Source organism: Carassius gibelio, chromosome A15 (assembly GCF_023724105.1).
Source record: "Carassius gibelio isolate Cgi1373 ecotype wild population from Czech Republic chromosome A15, carGib1.2-hapl.c, whole genome shotgun sequence".
In the NCBI taxonomy this organism is placed as follows: Eukaryota; Metazoa; Chordata; class Actinopteri; order Cypriniformes; family Cyprinidae; genus Carassius; species Carassius gibelio.
This window is the reverse complement of record NC_068385.1, coordinates 23,307,710-23,322,634: the sequence shown is the minus strand read 5'-3', so window position 1 is coordinate 23,322,634 and position 14,925 is coordinate 23,307,710.

Below are 14,925 nucleotides of genomic sequence, written 5' to 3'. Positions count from 1 at the left end.
AGATCAGTCAAACTGTGCTGTATATAACGTTAGTCAGTTATTTCTCTGAATAAATTCAGATTTCAGAATGAGCACTTTGTTGTTTGTTTTATATGTTGAGGTCATGTCAGTCTGATGTTTATCTTGTTCATGATCACTACTGAAATGAAGCTTTTTAATAAGTAGGGGAAACATTTAACATTCCCGACATTTAAAAAAAATAACCGTTTACATGCCTAGGGTGTTTGCATTGTAATAATGTACAGAAATACTTACAATTTATAAACTCTGACTTGTTAGGTGATGTTTCTTTCATTAAAATTATACAATTTCCTATTAATTCAGTAGAACCTTTCAAATACTAGGGATTACCAATATGGCGGCGTGGCGACTTCACTTTCATGACTTCATGAGCAATCCAGTTCTATATTATAGATCAGTGTTTAAGACGCTTTGGTTGCTATGATACGGAATATCCGCTAAACTGTTACTTGTATCTGATTTGGTAGATAATTTGTATCTGACTAAAATGCTTTGTAGCGTCACAGTTATTTTATACTCAGAAACCAGCAATATTGATTTCTCCTCCATTTTTCTCAATTTTGCGCTTGTTGACACTTCTTTGTAACAAAATGACATTTGTGACAGTTGTTCGGTGTGGAATTTGGCCAGCCGGTCCTGCATTCTGACTGGTTAGCTAACTAGAAAGTGACAGTAATGAGCACAGCGTTTTATCCAATGTTGAACATTCTTGAACTCTCGGCACGATAAAAAAATCGGCCAGCGCTCAGCGTGAAAAAGACACTCAGCGCTCGGCACGCTCCTGCCGTTTTAAAAAACGCGGCACTCCAATTGAGATCAACTGAAAAAAATACGCTAGCCATGGGGAAAAACACTTTGGTGGACACAGGGCCACCAAAAGACCAACGCGAGCAAAGCTTGACGGGTAAAAACATTGATCTGAGAAAACCATACAAACATATTAAACCATACATAAAGGTTACCTACCATCACTTTGTTTGGTGTCTTGACATCTCAGATTTGTCACTTGATAAAATAAAAGTCCAAGTCCACGAATTCAGTAAAGTCTATAAACTGATCGGCCGTAAAATGAACCAATCTCAAGACATCTTACAGGGGGGCACCTGGGGTGGCCAATTGAATTTCAGGGGGTACCCCACTGTCCACCACGTAGACCCGCCCCTGGTGCAGACACAGGTAACTCACACACGCAACTGTCATCTCTCTATCTCTCTCATTAAATTGATCAATAATTAATTCAGATAAATGTTTTAATTCATTAGAATAAATGGCCATGATCTTCCCAGATTTCCTTCACTCCAGTGCTTGGACACCATGGACCCTGGGTGCATCCACAGCGGAGGACGCGAGCCAGGCCCTGGGTGACGACTTCTCTGCCTCCGGTCTTCAAGGTCAGAACCGCTTCGCTTCCTTCTGCGGGATGGAACGTGACACTGTGATCGTTGGAGACTCCATCCTCCAAAATGTCAATGCTTCTTTAGCCGAAGGTAAAGTGCACACTCACTGTTTTCCTGGTGCTTGTGGTCTCAATGTTTCTGCACAAATACCCATGATCATGAAGGCTGTGCTTCCCACTGGGGTTAACGACTCCAAGCTGCGGCAGACGGAGACACTGAAGAGGGACTTCAGGAGCCTGATTGAGATGCCCGTGGTGACGATCATCATGTCAGGACCACTCTCCACGTATTGATGAGGACACGAAAGGTTCAGTAGACTTTTTTGCTTTAAATTAATGGTTATTGTCGTGGTGTAAAGAACAGAAACTGCTCTTTGTTAGTAACTGGGAACTTTTCTGGGAGTATCCTAGGCTTATTCGCTCTGATGGCCTGCACCCCAGCAGAGTCGGAGCGGATCTCCTGTCGGACAACATCTCCAGGACGCTACACTCCATATAGCCATATAAGCAAATTCTAAAAGAAACTGCTTTGATGGCTTTTGTTCTACCCGCTTAAATGATACAAGAAGTTGTGCTGTCCAGTCTATTAAAACTATGTCTTTTCCCCAAATAGTGAGGTCAAAATATAAATTTAATGTAGGATCTAGAAAAAATCTGATCGTGATTAAACCAGAAATGTTTTAAATAAATTAACAAAAACTATTTCTAAAGTTTGGGCTCATAAACATTAGATCACTTACACCCAAAGCAGTTATTGTAAATGAAATTATTACAGATAATAGTTTTGATGTTCTCTGCTTGACTGAAACCTGGCTAAAACCAAATTATTATATTGGTCTAAATGAGTCTACTCCACCAAACTACTGTTATAAGCATGAGTCCCATCAGACTGGTCGTAGGGGAGGTGTTGCAACAATATTTAGTGATATTCTCAATGTTACCCAGAAAACAGGATACAGGTTTAAATCATTTGAAATACTTCTGCTTAATGTTACACTGTCACATATGATAATATGCTATTGTATCTCTTGCTCTGGCTACTGTGTATAGACCACAGAAAACTAAATTTCATTTTAAAGTTTTTATTTAGTATAGTGGCTAGATTATCAAATAACCAGATGCCACTAATTTAAATATTCCCTCACAGTTTAATAGTTATGACTTCAGAAATACAATAACAAATGTAGATTCTACAATGTCTAATAATTCAGTTTCATCCATCTCACCCAAAGGTAAACTGCGGTGCTTTAAAACTATAGGACAGGAAGAGCTAAATAAACTTGTCACTGCATCTAAACCAACAACATGTTTATTAGATCCTGTACCTACTAAATTACTAAAAGAGTTGTTATCTGTAGCAGAAGAACCACTTTTCAATATTGTTAACTTGTCGTTATCTTTAGGTCACATCCCAAAACCATTCAAGTTGGCAGTTAGTAAGCCTCTTATTAAGAAACCACAACTAGATCCTAGTGAACTGGCAAATTATAGGACCATTTCAAATCTTCCATTCATGTCTAAAATTTTGGAAAATGTTGTCTGCTCTGTGCACTTTGCTGAAAAAAAATAAAATAAATAAAAATAATAATCTGTATGAGGAATCCCACAATAGCAAAGAAACTGCACTTGTTAAAATTACAAATGATTTGCTTCTTGCGTAAGATCAAGGCTGCATTTCATTGCTAGTTTTACGTGATATTAGTGCTGTGTCCGACACCATAGATCATGACATGCTCATAGATTGATTATAAAACTATACAGGTATTCAAGGTCAGGCTTTAAAAGAACACTCCGATTTTTTGGGACTTTAGCTTATTCACAGTATCCCCCAGAGTTCGATAAGTCCATACATACCTTTTTAATTTCCGTGCGTTCTGTAAGTGCTATTTGACGCACCCACCGCTAGACTAGTTTAGCACAAAGACTGGATGTAAATGGATAATGGTAGCATAGTAATCCCAATAAGTGATAAAAAAAATGCAAGCATTTTCCTATTTACATGTTGTGATCTGTATAGTCACATCGTGTACAAATAACAAGGCTATATGAGACAGAGATCATTTTTAATCGTATAAATACTGGGAACTATATTCTCACTAGGTGTAGGAGCACAGTTACTTGGGTGGAGTGGCCACTGGGGCGGAGTGATTAGCGCAGCACCCGAGACGCGCCGTGGTGAGGAGCAGAGAGCTCGCTCAGAGTTGGATTAATAGAGTCAGCAATTACTAGATAGTAATATTATAGTGTACAATCATGGGTGTTCGCTGTATTGTAAAGAGCTGTGACAATAAACAGGGGAGACCAGGTAATACTATGATGTTTCATAGAATTCCAACCAAAAACGCTGACCTGATGAATCGATGGCTACTTGTTCTGGGTATAGTTCCAAACACACATGTAAACACCATCACAAAGTATTTAGTTTGCTCTGAACATTTTACTGTAGACGACTATTTTGAAAAAAAAAGTTGCCACACGGACCATGGAACGTGTGCTAAAGGATACAGCCATCCTATCGATAATAAAGACAGGACAAATTGGGTCACCTGTTGCTGTGGTAAGTGTTCCGTTATGTTTTGAGATGACTAACATTAGCCATACTGTAACAGTTCAATGCTAATGTAATATAACCTTAGTAGTGACACTATTACGTGAATAGAGGCTCCGTGTATCCCCTTTATTGTTATTATTGTGTTGTCATGAACACACTGCTCATGATCATTATAACAAAATCACTTTGTGATGAGTGGGGCGGGGCCGAGGTATGTGGGAATGAGCGAGGCCGGTGGAGTAATTGGGAAATGAGCGACACCTGCGACCCACCGCCGGTCTCGAGTCCCACAGAGGAAATGGAAGGATATAAAACTGGAGCGACGACAGTGAAGGACGAGAGAGGACCAGGCCTGGGCTTTTATTTTATGTTTGCTTTTATTTTGCGCGCATCAGTCGTCCATGAGGGGCTGATGCACTGTTTTGTGTTTATTTTGTATTATTAAAGTTTCGTTTTGATTGTTCGCCGGTTCCCGCCTCCTTCTTCCCGATGATTATGGAGTTAATATTATTACAGTGGTGCCGAAACCCGGGAGAAGGAGGGACGCGCTGCTGAAGATCCCTCGCCGCTGTGGTGAATCCGCGGTGCCATTGAGCACGCGAGGAGTGTGCCGCCATGATGCTCGAGGCAGGTGGGCTGGAGCGAGTTGCTCCAGGGACGGCTGCCGTCCGTGAGGGAGCGGAGGAGTCCGCGCCGTTCGCCAGAGAGCTGGAGCCTGCTTTTTTCCTCTCTCGTCTCTGTCGCTCCTCCTTCCATCTCCTTTTCTCTCACCTCATCTGTCCTACCCCCAGATTCCCGTAGGTCCCCGTGAGCGGTCCCCCCCCCGGAGGGAGGGGGGGGGGGGGTTGTAGAGTGCAGTCTCGGGAGTACCCCTGCGAGGGGCGATGGGAGTATGTGACGAGAGGGGCGGGGCCGAGGGATGTGGGAACGAGCAAGGCCGGTGGAGTAATTGGGAAATGAGTGACACCTGCGACTCACCGCCGATCTCGAGTCCCACAGAGGAGATGGAAGGATATAGCAGAGAAATCTTCCGTGGTAGTGACGCAAATATTTTGATTGTCATCAAGCCTTGACATTGATGGCAATACCCGGTCCCATTCATTACAACAAAGGCACTCGGTTTCTGTCGGCATAGGTTGGGCATGTTCCACATTTACACCACTAGTCTGTGTTCATTCTGATTCTCCCTTCGACATCAATGTGTCCGGCATCTTGTCTTACAGCTTCCAAAGTTTGTAACTACTCGTCTGTGTATTCTGGCTCAAAACTATATGGTTCTGGATCTTGGTTTGATACACAGTAAAATTCCTCTGAGTCTGACAATTCCTGAAAGTCAGCCATGATCATGAGTCATGTCTAGCTAGTTAGTCACATTTGTTTTGTTTACAGAACCATCAACAGGGCATCTCGTGTGCTGCGCTAATCACTCCGCTCAAGTAGCTACTCCACCCAAGTAATGTTAGCAGTGCTCCTACGCCTAGTGAGAATATAGTTCCCAGTATTTATACAATTAAAAATGGTCTCTGTCTCATATAGCCTTGTTATTTGTACACGCTGTGACTGTACAGATCACAACATGTAAATAGGAAAATGTTTGCATTATTTTGCATTACTTATTGGGATTACTATGCTACCATTATCCATTTACATCCAGTCTTTGTGCTAAGCTAAGCTAGCGGTGGGTGTGTCAAATAACACTTACAGAACGCACAGAAATGAAAAAGGTATGTATGGACTTATTGAACTCTGGGGTACACTGTGAATAAGCTAAAGTCCCAAAAAGTCGGAGTGTTCCTTTAAGATGGTTTAGATTCTATCTGTCTGATCGCTACAACTTTATTTATTTAAATGAAGGGAGTCATCTAATTTATCACCAGTAAAATATGGAGTGCCACAAGGATTTTTCCTAGGTCCTCTGCTATTTTCAATGTACATGTTCACCCTTGGTAATATTATTAGAAAATATGGAATTAGTTTCCATTGTTATGCTGATGATCCTCAACTATATATCTCAACAAGACCAGATGAAACTTCTAAATTATCTAAGCAAACAGAGTGTGTTAAAAATGTAAAAGATTGGATGACGAATCGTTTTCTCCTATTAAATTTGGATAAGACAGAGATATATATTATTGGAACAAAAACACACATAATCTCATAGATTACAATTTACAAATAGATGGATGTACTGTTACTTCCTCTACATTTTAAAATATGTACGTTATATTAGACAACAACTTGTCTTTTGAAAACCATATTTCCCATATTACAAAAACAGCATTTTTCCATCTTAGAAACATTGCCAAGCTATGAAACGTTACCTGTTTCTGATGCAGAAAAACTATTTCATGCATTCATGACCTCTATACTGGACAATTTTAATGCACTGCTAGGTGGTTGTCCTGCATCTTCAATAAACAGGTAATCCAAAATGCAGCTCCATCACACTCCCTAAGGCCACAAAATGCTGGACTTGGCTCCCAAACTCTGGAATAGTCTTCCTGATTATGTTCAGGGTTCAGAGACGCTCTCTCTGTTTAATTCTAGGTTAAAAACCCATTTCTTTCGCAAAGCATTCAAATAGTGCATCTCATAATTTTGGACTGCAGTTATATCTGATCAAATGCACATTATTATTCTTTAGCTTGGGTTAAACTAATTAATTTTACTTGGTAGGAACAGCAGCTATGCTAATTATGCCTCTATTTGATTCTCTGTTTTAGACCGTGTTAACTAGGATTAACACAAGCTCCAGTCTGGATTCAGAACACCTCAGAGATGATTTCACCCCTCAGATAATGCTAACCCTGACAAAGCATACAGAACTACTGTATTTTCCGGTCTATAAGTCACACTTTTTTTCATAGTTTGGCTGGTCCTGCGACTTATTGTCAGGTGCGACTTATTTATCAAAATTAATTTGACATGAACCAAGAGAAATGAACCAACATTACCGTCTACAGCCACGAGAGGGCGCTCTATGCTGCTCAGTGCTCCTGTAGTCTACAATGAAAACATAGAGCGCCCTCTCGCAGCTGTAGACGGTAATGTTTTCTCTTGGTTCTTTGTTCTAAATAAATGCGACTTATAGTCCAGTGTGACTTTTATGTTTTTTTTTTTTCCTCATCATGACGTATTTTTGGACTGATGCGACTTACTCAGATGCGACTTATAGTCCGAAAAATACGGTACCAAATTGTAGCAACAATGAGTCTTACAGAATAATTAACTCAAATGATATATAGTGAATTTGAATAATTAATCAGGAATATGATTAATTTATATCTCAGATGACAGTTACATTAAATTTGATTGATTATGAAAAATAGCTCAATTGCCTATAACAATAAATAATCACAGGGCACTGTAACTTACTCATTAATATGTCAATATTACATTCTTCATATCAATTATTGTGATATCTCTTACTGTAAATTACTGCAAATCAAACCGTGGTATGTCCAGCAAACCACTGTAGACCTATCAATTTTCAATAAAGTTATCACGCCTTATAATTCAAGGAAAAGTATTCTCTGGCCATGAAAATATTATCCTATCCTTATGATAAATTTAGTTTCTACATTTAGAGCTTGTAGCTAAAAATCAGACATCTCAGTGACTCGTAATGTGAGTGGGGTGGAGTCCAAGCCAATCGTTAGTATATGGGTTTTTAATAATTAAACTAGTAATACATCAAACTACAAATCACACAGAGTAAATATGCGTACGACAATACAAACAGTAAGCTTTACAAGACATAACGGAATCCAAATAAAAGAGAGAGAGAGAGAGAGAGAGAGAGAGAGAGGGAGAGAGAGAAAATAGAATGAGATCACATAAGGAGCTCAGGTATGAAAATCATAGTCAGTAACTTTTGGAAGCCAACAACGTTCAGATCATAACAACAATTTAAAGCAGCATTTAAATCTCCATAGAGAAAGTGATACTTGCAAAATGTCCAAATGTGCGTGGCGTGTGCCGGAGGCCATGTGACGCGCGTGCACGCTGCGCTTGATCTTGGCGTGAGCGTGGAGCACGTGGTCCTTTGTTCTGTCCTCGCGCGGTATTTGAAAGGTTCAACAAACAATGTTCCAGAATTCGTCTTCCTTGCGGGGAGAGGCGAATAGTTGAATAAACTTAGTAAAGAAAAGAAAAGAAACGAACGAAACGAAAGCTTCTAAAGGAGGCATTAAAATGGCTTTTTCTCTCAGCCCCTGTGCTGAGGGGGGGGCTTGCGCTATGAGCGCGGCACGAGGCCGCGCGGAGGGTCGCACAGGAGAGCAGCGTGTCCGAGAACCAAGAACGAGAAGAAGAGGAAGAAGAGCCAGGGTGGACCTTGTTCGGTCGTTCTTATGGCTTGAAATGGTTCACGCCCCTTTTTCGCGTAAACAGCCAATGAAAGTCCGCGATCTGAAGCGGAGGGAAAAGTTCCTTTGTCTCTGTGAAGACAGCCCCCCTGGAGATCTAGGGCTTGTCCAAATTCCAGGGATTATTCTAGCAAGTTTGTAATTCAGATAACATACATTTTTCATTACTTTGCTCTAGATAAATGGGTCTGTCAGAGCATGACGATCACAAAGATACTAAGCATAATATATATATGATCAAAACATGAAGTTACATTCAAATGTAGAATTACACATATTTAAAGATTTGCTTAACACATGATAACACTGCAGATGTTGGGAAACATCTAAATGTACCAAAAGGGAATACGTAATACATTTATAGAACATAAAAACTAACAGGTAACGAATTCATTCCATAGAATGCATTGGGGAGAAGATTTGGCTTCTCTCCTCTCCAGTGTCCAGGGTGGTCGTAAAGTTTTACGACCTGCAAAGATGGGGGTTGCAGAAACGTGGCTCTAAAAGTAAGGAACTTTACGCAGGGTTTCCTTTTGTGTATGTTGGAATGTGGTTGGGGGTTTTCATTTCTTCTTTGAAGCTCGCATGGGCATCGTAAATAATTTAAGTCCAGCCAGGCTGGCGCCAGGCCAGGCACTTGGTGCAAAAAGAGTTTCATTTGGAAAATCTGAATTAAACACATGAATCGATGATCTGCATATCCGTTACACACTTCCCCCTTTCGTCAGATGAAGTCCCTGTGTGGACATCATCGGACGGCAATCATCAGGATGGGCAGATGACAGGTGAATCGTGATGGTCATGCAGCAGGTGGGTCATGATGACAGGTGGTTCCTGAAGCTGAGGATTCAGCTTGGTGAGGTTCGGTATTGTCTTTGACTTTGCGTCCCTTTTCCGGGGATTCCATCGGAGACCTCCAGCCACAGTTGTCATGAGTTTGGCTGTAGAGGTTTGCATCCGTTGAGTATCCTGTATAGGATGAAGGTCACGCCAAGAGTCAGGGCGGGACCAATGACGGTGGAGATGCACCGTGCAGTGTCGGGAGCAGTCCAGGCTCGGACCGCAGATGACTGGTTCAGAACGGGTTGTCGAGGCTGTGCTTGGAGGGCTGTGTCGACAGGAGTAATGTCAATGTGTTGGGTGGTACCTTTCAGTACTTGGTCAAGCAGGTTGGCACGGGTGGCGGTGTCATGCTGGTCGTAGGTCAGCGTAGCTGAGTGCACAGGAGTGTTGACGAGCCATCTGTTAACCGCACTCTCTGCTTGCGTTTCTGTGACTTGTGTACGAGGCTTGGCTTCGGCAGGGCAGCGCGTATCGCTGACCCAGGGTTGCAGCTCGCAGATTCCTTCAGAGTTGTGTCTGAGGAAGGGTTTGCTAAGGCAGAGATAATGAATGTCTTTGGACAAAGCACACATGTGCATGTTTGGGGCCAGGTACAGCTGTGTGTCGCTGTCGTGGTAGGCAACCACATTTGGAATGTGTGTTTTGGTGTGGGTGTTGCTTTTCCACATCCTGACACTGACAATGTCTTTAGGTCTGTAGACTTGGCTTGACTCGCTGATGGGTTGGTTCAGGAGCACGTTCACTTCTCTCTGTTTGGGGTTGACGTGCCGTAGGAAGGCGCTATCCAGAGAGTTGGCCAGGTGTATTTGTTGCAGGTCAGCTGGCATGGTGATGGCGTAAGACGGCACAGTTAATACAAGGCTTAAGGGTATCATGTACGGTGGGGTTTTACTCGTGGTTAGGCTGTCATTGGAGGAGCTAACCTCCCACAGCATGTCTGTTGTTAACGCTGTAAACAGCTGAGTCTGGGTAAAGTTCTTCTGGAAGACAGTAAACAGTGGTTTCAAGGAGTTTACAGTCTGGTTCGCTGCATTGACACTGGACATAACAATGTTAAACATTCTGGCGGCAGCAGCGGCTCTAAGCAAAGCTCCCGGGAACTGTTTGGAGCGGTGGTGGTGTCCACCTAACTCCATTTGTGTAACCGTCACTTTCTCATGTTGGCTGAACAGGTGTTTGACATTGGCCTCAGTGTGAGTGAGGGAGTCCTCTCTCCATCGGAACCTTGTACAGCTGTATTCGGTTACAGTGCTGGGGTAGTGTGCCCTGTCATCGGTAGTCAGGAGTCTCAGCAGTTTTCTCGGTGGCAGCTGTCCTCTCTTTGGCTGACAGCACGGCACGGCAAACCACAGCAGCATCCTGGTACAGATAATAGGGAGAGAGAGAGAGAAAGGGGAGAAAGAAACAAACAAGGCCTGTCTTTGGTTGGACAGGACAGTCTCTTTGCTTCGTGGGCGGCGACTGGGTTTAGCTCGCCCTCGCCCATGTTTTGCCACATCTTGCTGCTGGCATGATGCTTGCTTCAGTGTTTTGTCAGTGGCTCTGGTGCTGCGTGGTGCAGCACATGCTGCGTCATGGAAATATATTGGCATTATCCCCCTTTTGCAGCATGGTTTGTGTATCATGTAGTGGTCTGGGGCTTTGGTTGCCAGTGACAGTAGACTGGTTGCCAGGGTGGATGGAGGGGTCTGAGAGGTGGTAAAGCAAAGTCATTATCAAGGTTTCAGAAGCCCGCATGTCCGCTATGTTGGTCTGTGTAGACAACGGAGCCTGCGTAAGCGATTCTGAGGTAGGCAGTTTAGCTAGTAAAGTTCTTGTGCTGTGTGTAATCACTTCAACCTTGAATGTGGGTGGGTGGGTTGGGAGTGACCACAGAATGTTGTTTAGTGTGCCAGTTTTGGCAAGGGTGTCAGTGTGATCTTTAAAGTCCTCGTCTAGACTTGGTAACTTCGAGTGTTTTTGTGATGTTATCACATTGCTGGAACAGGTGTTGGTGTTTGACATGCTTGTTGTTTGCAAGTGTGAGTCCGAGTTCCACACATTCAGGTGAGGATTGGAAGAAACCCAGCGTGTGGTGTAAGGTTTGACCACCTTGCAGGTTGAGCCGAACAGCGACCCCTTTGGTGTAAGCTGGTACCACCGTACCCTGTTTGTTGACTAAGGTACAGAGGCTTGAACTTGGGCCTGTTGTTAGGGCGTTGTACTCATGGCTGGCTGCTGGGGTTCCTGTGACCTCTGTGACCTGACCGTCTGGCTCTGTGGGAGTTCCCGTGACCTCTGCGACCTGACAGTCTGGCTCTAGCAACCTGTGTGGCTGGAGAGAAAGAGGTTCTCGCACTTGAGCAAAGTCTTTTAGCTGTTTGAAGTTCAGAAAAGGGTCAAAGTGTTCTAGCAGGTCTTTGTCGATGAGCAATGTATGAGTGTTCATTGGTGGGACATACATGGGATGTATTAGACTCATCGGAACGAATGTCAGGTGAATGGAAACAACCTGTTCAAACTGGATGTCATCCTGTCTGTACACCTGTACATTCAGTTCATAAGTTTGAGGTGTAAGAGTTCGATCTTGTCTCTTAGCTTCAAATTGGAGTCTTTTGAAAAGGTAAGATGAGATCACCGTCAGGTTTAATCCTGTGTCGATCAGGTCTTCCCTGTTGACTCCTTTTCGGCCCACCCCCTTTTTGACAAGGCTGCCCAGGAATGTTGGCATCAGGGCAGGTGTGACGATCGGTGGTTGGTGAGGACCGGTCTTGTGTAGCTCGCTGCGAAGGCAGGTAGTCAAAACAGCATTTTCTGGTACCTTGTGTTTGTGGTACCTGGTGTGAGGACCTGTGCTGTCTCGTTCAGGGTGTGCAGCTGTTGACTGTGGAGCTTGGGTGTTGTTGTCACTTTGTGCTGTAACAGTTAGCTCTGTGGTCTGTAGATGACGGGCAGTGTTCTGGGTGCTTGGCTCATCTTCCTTGTGAGTTTTCATGTGAAGAAGCACTTTCAGCACCCTCAGGATCTCTGCTGTCTCAGACGTGGCTGCACTGTGTTGCCCTCTGCTGGCTTGGAACGGTATTGACTCTCTGTAAAAATGTCTCTGACTGTGGCGTTGTAGGGCGCCATCTAGGGTTAACTCCAAGCAGTGCTCAGAGACAGAGACTTTGGGGTTTTTCACAGTCTTTTCACAAATAGTCTTTTGCTTGGTGCAAGCTTTGTGGGCTAAGTTCCGTAACTCTTGTGTAGTCCTGTTACGGGGACACGCTGGGACTCTGAGATGAAAACTCCAACTGGCATGTAGGTTTGGGAGGAACAGAGTTTTTAAGTTGAAATCCTGTTCCATACCTGGTTCGTTGCATGCTCCGAAGTAGGTGTTTCGTAGCTGACTACAGAAAGTCTGTGGGTTTTCAAATCGGCTCTGTTTGAGGTCCATAGCAATAAGGAGCCCATGGTCTGAGTTTGGATCAGAGAATTCAAGAATCAAAGTCTGTAGCAGTTGCTGGTAGTACGCTTTGACAGTCTCTGGTTGACGATCCAGAAAGCAATGCACATTACGGCTGGACGTGATTTTTAACAGGTACAATGTGTTCAGATCTGTCACGTCGGCGACAGTTTGCAAATGAAAGTCAATGGCTTGTAAAGAAGCATGAACGTCATGTCCTCCTGCAGGATCTGGATTGAATGTAGAGATGCTTCTGGCTAGCTTGTGAAGTTCTCTGTGAGCAGTGCAGGGTTTAGTGACATGCGTTCTCTGGAAGGGTTCTGTCCCCTCCGTTGTTGACAGATGTTCTTGTAAGCTGGCTGGTGATTTCCTTAGAAGGGAGCTTACACCCCCTTTTCCAGCTCTGGGTTCTTGGCTGAAAGGGTTGGAGTGGCGGCCCGGGAGAAATTTTGTGGTGTGCGTTTCTCCGATGCAGCCACTCTGTAATCTGTGAGATTGTCTCAGTTCTGTGTGAACAGTGTCAAGTTCATCTTGGAGCTTGTCTCTCTGCAGAGTAAGCTTGTTGAATTTAGCTCGGGCCGCTTGCAAGTGTGTTTTGCAGGCCCAGGTTTTATAGTCTCTTTCTTTCAGTTCAGTCTCTGCTCTTTTTAGGAGAGCGCCACCTTGCTGGAGTTTTTTGTTGAGGTCTTTTCGGGCTTCTCTCTCCAGCTGTTCTTTTTGATCTGTGTCGAGGCGAAGATCTTGCAGGGCATTGTGAAGTCTTTCAACTCCTTTCTGTAGCTCTGGATCTGTGTCATCCTCTTTCTCGCGCTGGTTCTGGGTCTCGAGGAGGAGTTGATCAAGATGATTCTGGGTTGGGGCCTGGTCCTTCCAGGCCTCCTCCGCGATGTTGCTCCGTTCACTGAGCTGTGCCTGGGCGACGAGAATGTGAACTAGGCTTCCGAAGATCCTGGCGAGTTCTCTGTAGTAGTCGCTTTGGTTTGGATCGTGTGCCATCAGTTCATCTAGCTCGGTGTCTAGTTGCTCTGGGTGCTGCAGGTTACTGGCGTCCTTGGGCAGGAAGGGGGTCGTCACTGCTTTCAACCATGTCGAGAGGTGGCCCCCGTGGACTGCTGGACTGGATGCCTGGAACATCCTGATTCTCTGTCGGCGAGAGAAGCACAGCACACACACACAAAAAGACCAATTCAAGTTTGTTCTACGTTTAACGAGCTATATTCATACGGGCTGTGCCGTTTATGAGAATTTTGGGGCTGGCTCATGCAAACAGTCAGACAGTTAAGTAGCCAATTAACTTGGGTCAACGAAGGACCTGAAATGGAGATTTGACAGGCAGTAGCCTAGCGGGTCGTGTGATGACACCGGCTGCTGGTGGTCGCTCTACTATTTAACTTCGTTGGTGGCTCCCAGGTTACTGTCTCTATGTGAAATGAAAGAAACAAATCACAACAGAACAGAGGGTAGAAAAAGATCAAAGTGAAACACAACACTTGAAATGAGATGAAAACAATAGAAACACAATGTGTTAGTGGGAATAAGGAGGCCTAAGCCTACTGCTAGGTTTTAAGATAGGGCCAACAGGTGAAGTTGGGTAGGAAACCTAGAAATATGGTGTGGCTTAAAGAAGCAAAAGGGTTAAACACTTAAAATATATCCGGGGGAATATCTAATATTCTGTGGTTTATAATAAGTGGATGGGTTTTATCACATTGGGTTCACCTGGGTGAATTGAAGTCATTCAGGTGGGAACCAGTGGCTTGGTCAACCTCCCCGGTGCTCCCCAAACACTCAACCGCAGTGTCCCCGGTCCTCCGTTACTCTGGCGTGGCGCCGTCTCGAACGGCTTGTGACTTTTAGCACAACCTTTGGAGTGCCAAAATTGCTGATGTCTCTTGAGACAAGAGGAACCGAGTTTCACTCGCAGCCAGTATCGGTAACACCGGTCGGGCAGCCTTGCTCACTGGAAACCTGAGATGACTGTCCAATCACCGAGGGAGTTCTACAATCAAATACACAAAGGATGAACAAAGGAAACTTAAAGTTAATTAAGGTTTGGTTTGTTTAACATCAATTGAGTAACTACATATGTAGAGAGGAGAGGTAACAGCTTTACCTAATAATAATAAAACAAAACAAAGGAATTATGATAATAATGGTAATTATCAAAATAACCTAAGTCAAAAGAGAGAAGAAAAATAATAAACATCAAATTAAAAGACAGGAATGAAACAAGGGAGAAGGAGTAGCTGGTTTTCACCACAAGGGGGGGAAGTACTGCTTCTCTGTCTTTAACCTGCTGAGCAGAAAACTTAATTCAAATTAA